Consider the following 5,483-nt stretch of genomic DNA (forward strand, 5'->3'; position numbering starts at 1 on the left):
AGTGGAATTACGAGATGGTGTCTGAACTGTAGGAGCTGGCTCTGGATAATCCCTCAAGAGATGGTCACTAGAACCACATCTAAAACAATTACCCAACTTCTTTCTACATTCACCAAAATGATGACTCACATAGTGCTCACATGACGACAAAGGCTGTGATCCAGAAGAACCACTCTGAATAGAAGGCATCTCAATTGACGAACTTGACGTCACAACTCTGGCACTCACACAACCCCTCTGAAAAGACTCTATAACATCCTCAATATCGGGTTAGTGACTAAATTGAATATTTCATAATATTATTGGTCAAAATATATAAACTAAAAAGTTCAGGGACTTATATTATAAATTTGGTATATGATTAAATATCAAATAAGGAAAAATAGAAGGGTAAAATGGTAATTTGATAGTAAGATAATTATTGAGTGGGGTTATATTTATGTTACACGTATGAGATGAAGGGGTGAAAAGAAGCTTTCTAGAGTTTTCTTCTTCTTCTTTCTCCAGCCGTGAACTCCAACTTGCAAAGGTAAGATTTCTTAGTATTTGATTATTAACTGAAATTTAAGTTGGGTTTTGATCATTGGGCAATACTTAAGCTTAAGGAAAGCTTAAGTTGTCTTAAAATCATAAGATGAAGGAGTTAGGAGAAATTAAAGTTAAGGAACTTTTAAAGGAAATATTGAATGAGAGTTGATAAGTTAAATTGGAAGTTAACTTTGACTTGTCATCAATATAATTAAGACATATGAAAGGTTAGAATTGTATTTAGAACATGTTGAAAATTAAGTTTAATTCTTGAATTCCATATGGAATATAGGATTTTGGGGTTAGAGATGTAATTAATGAGTAGAAATGGGTTTAAGCATGTATATATGAGTTATAAATATGTAAAGGGTTGAAACATGAAGTATTTGTGAGGAATTAAGGGAATTTTCAGGCTCAAAATATGATTTCTAGGTAAGGTATATCGGTACACATTCAATATGTACCAATACATCAAGAGAAAAATACAGAAAATATTCAGAGTGTACCGATACATTAAGGAGTGTATCGATACCCCCTTGAATAGGGAAAAATTTCGAATGTAATTTTTGTATCGATACATAGGTAGTGTATCGATACACATGTTAAGGGATGTACTGATACACTATAGAGTGTACCGATACCTATGTTAAACAAAGAATGAAATTAGCTTTTCCTTTAGTCTAAGAAATGAAAGATTAGAGTATATCAAGAGGAATACTAATATGTATCAATGTATAATTATGTAGATATTGAACGTGACTTTGTTCCAAAGTAATCGAATAATTAGAATCGATTCAATTCAAACAAGTTTAAGGTGAGTGCACATTATTTAGTATATGATACTAATGGGAAATAAGACTTGCGACAAGTCTATTCCCTATAGTGGATCGTATGAATTCATTAATATGAGCATAGGTTTGACATGATATATGTGTGTTATTGATTATTGCATATGTTGAATGATATGGGTGAATACATGTTTATATGATATATATTATGTGATATGATATATGGACAAGAAATATGAAATGACTCAGTAAGTTAATATCAGCTATGTGAAAGTAATGTAGGTGTATATATGTGGTAAGTGAATGATATGGGTGAATACATGTTTATATGATATATGTTATGTGATATGATATATGGACAAGAAATATGAAATGACTCGGTAAGCTAATATCAGCAATGTGAAAGTAATGTAGGTGTCTATATGTGGTAAGTGATTCATATAAAAATAAGAGAGTGGAACATAAATTAGAAGATATGATCTAAGTTATTATATACATATATGATATATGTTATTAAACTAGATAAATGTGATTAAGAATGAAGAATATAAACTATGTGAATACAAATATATGTAATATGATACATCACTATGAGATAAGTGAAGGAGTATTATATGATAGATTTTATGATATATATATATATATATATATATATATATATATATATATAGTTACTTGAGATATATGAGAAGAGGTAGATGTGATTATATAAAATTATAATACAAGCTATGTGGTATTGATATAAGTGATTATAGGAATATGTAATATAAGATAAGTGAATTCAATATAAGTGAATACATGAAAATAGTATATAATTAATGTGATATAAGTAATTAAGTAAAACTGTGAGATAAGTTATAAGACACTAATATACGGACTATATGAAAGTATGTACATGAATATATGTATAAGTTTATATGTTATTCTATATGCTATGTGATGTATAAGAGAACATATGTGAACAAGATATGACATAAGTGGTTACATGAACATATGTGGAATAATATAAATTATGAGACATGATATATGTGATTTCATGTATATGTGATACATGTTAGATGATATGAGATAGATGTTTACACATACATGTGGTATGTAATAGAAGAGAAAGAACATGTGATTATAAGAGAATGCCCATGTTATATGATATGAGAGCTATAGGTATAGTTGGCATGCCAAGAGTCGAGGGTTACCTATGTCTTTTGAGACATATGGATAGTTTACCTATGTCCTTTATGTCTTTTGAGACATATGGATAGTTTACCTATGTCCTTCGGGACATATGGACAGTTACCTATGTTCTCCAGAACATATGGATAGGTCCTTCGGGACACATATTTCATATGCCACTTAGTGGATTTTATACGAGCTGACTTAGTGGATTTTATACGAGCTGTGGTGATAGCATATATGTGCACAACCTCATAGTATTCGTATACCTTGGGTTCTCAAAAGTGTACATGGGCATATAAAGGATATAAAGAGTATGTACTTAATTGTATTTTAATACGGTACCATCATTTATATTGATTTATATATATCGTATGATTAATTTACGATATGATGAACATAGTTGCATTTGTATAATAGATTGCATGTTCATATTGATAGAAAATTTTATTATATGATCATGCCTCACTAAGTCTATGACTTAGCGTGTAAGTTGTTTACACGTAGGTACCGAAAAACAATAATATCAGCTTTAGGAGCAGTAGAGCAGCATATCTCCGCGTGACAATCATATCATAAGTACTTTACACATTATGTTTTGGTTATGTAATAGATATATTGGCATGTAAATAGAGTCGTAAAGTACGCACGCCCTGACCAATTTTGTAATGGTTTGAACTTCAATATGTACTTATAAGTTTATGTTATAAAAGTTTAAATTTCTCATAGTTTTTATAAATGTACATGTTTGAAAAGTCAATGTGACACCTCAGACTCGGATACGGGTTGAGGGTGTTACATTCAATGGTATCAGAGCTATGATTTAGCTGATTCTTGGCATAAACCGGAGTCTAGAGTGTCTTAAAAAGTGTACATGCCAACATAGTAGTAAGAACTTCTGATATGATAAGAGTAAAGAGCATGTTGTTTTGCTGATAGAGACATTTGTTTATATCTTATTAGATGTCCGGACAAGATAACTCCCGAAGTGAAGCGGGAGATGATAGATTAGCTGAGAGCAATAATTCACCTGTCCTGGCCAGGCAATGTGAAGAACAAGCACCTTCTGGACTGCCTATAGGTGATCAAGATATGTTCTTCAGGACGTTGGACACTGTATTAATACATTTCCAACCTCCTGCCTCCTCAACTCAGAGAATGAATGTTGCAAAGTAATTAAAGGGAATAAGAGCTCCAGAGTTCAAAGGTGAAGCTGAGGAAGGTCCTGTTACTACGGACCTTTGGCTCAACTATGTAAAGATCATGTTAGAGGGACTCCATTGTTCTGATGTGGAGAAGCTAGATGGAGTAGTCTCCTTACTTCGTGGGCAAGAGAATCTGGTGGACAAATGTTACTTTGAGGATGATCAGTAATCAGGTGGCATGGTCTTTGTTTCTTGAAGAATTTAAATATAAGTATATAGGAGATCACTTCATCAAACAAATGAAGCAAGAATTCTTGAGCCTGAAGCAAATGAAACGCACAGTGTATGAATACGAGTGCGAGTTCTAAAAGTTAAGTTGTTTCGCAACTGAATTGATTTCGACAGAGAAAGAAGCATGTGAGTGGTTTGTTGAAGGACTACGACCAAGGTTGAAAGAGATGTTTATTGTATTGAATCTATCCTCATTTCAAGAGGTAGTAAATTATGCTAAAGTTCTAGAAAGATCTTAGAATGAATGATTTAGGGATTAGAGAGCTCAGTTTTCCAAAAGAACATGGGCTTCATCGAGTTTTATATCACCCAAGAGAGGTAGAGATCCTGGTTTATGATCCCAAGCAAGGTCTGAATCAGTGGTATCCTCCGTTAGAGGATCAAATTAGATGAGAGCTAGACATACTTAATTAGGAAGGTCTGGTGATGGAAGAGCACAACTGAGACACTGTCAGATTTGTAGAAGATATTATGGTGGGACATGTAGAGTTGAATCTGGAGCTTGTTTCCAATGTGGGGAAACATAACATTTTATGAGAGATTGTCCATTGAGGAGATGAGAGCCTCTGTATTCAGAGCGATCTACTTCGATGTCTCAGAGAAGAAGAGGCAAAAGTCAACCAGAATCCTCTACTCAGCAGGAAGTTTGCTATACTGTTCGAGTATATAATCTCAAAACCATGGAAGATAGGGACGATCCAAAGATAATTGAAGGTACTTTTCTATTATATAGTAAATGTGTTATGGTATTGATTGATGTGGAGTCTAAATACTCATATATTAGTAGTAAATTGGTGAAAAAAGTGGGAATATAATTAGACACTAATAGTGATGGTGTGATAGTGACAAATTCGTTAGAATACAATGCTCGGATTAATAGAGTGTGTCAAAAGTGTTCCCTACGGACTCAGATCCGGGTCGGATACGGGTTGGGGTGTTACAGAATCACCCATGCCTCTTTTGTTGGGGTGTGTAGAAGAGTCAAAAGAACCAGAAGGCCTCGTGAATCAGTCTTAATCTCGATCGCTATCTATTCTGTGCTCTATACCCACTCGCTCTATCTCCTTAGCGGTCTTTGTTATCAACCAATGTATTAAAGTTCCTCTCCTAGTGGATAGCAACTCGACTCCTGATCTCATACCTGAGTTATTCTCGAACCTTAATCATCGATCTGATTCAGTGTCAAATGTCCAGTAGCATAGTGGCTTAACCTAATAAAATCAATCTCATATTAGAATACAATGCTCGGATTAATAGAGTGTGTCAAAAGTGTTCCCTACGGACTCAGATCCGGGTCGGATACGGGTTGGGGTGTTACAGAATCACCCATGCCTCTTTTGTTGGGGTGTGTAGAAGAGTCAAAAGAACCAGAAGGCCTCGTGAATCAGTCTTAATCTCGATCGCTATCTCTTCTGTGCTCTATACCCACTCGCTCTATCTCCTTAGCGGTCTTTGTTATCTCAACCAATGTATTAAAGTTCCTCTCCTAGTGGATAGCAACTCGACTCCTGATCTCATACCTGAGTCTATTCTCGAACCTTAATCATCGATCTGATTCAGT

This window comes from Hibiscus syriacus, unplaced genomic scaffold (genome assembly GCF_006381635.1).
Source record: "Hibiscus syriacus cultivar Baekdansim isolate YM2019G1 unplaced genomic scaffold, ASM638163v2 tig00110987_pilon, whole genome shotgun sequence".
Classification (NCBI taxonomy): domain Eukaryota; kingdom Viridiplantae; phylum Streptophyta; class Magnoliopsida; order Malvales; family Malvaceae; genus Hibiscus; species Hibiscus syriacus.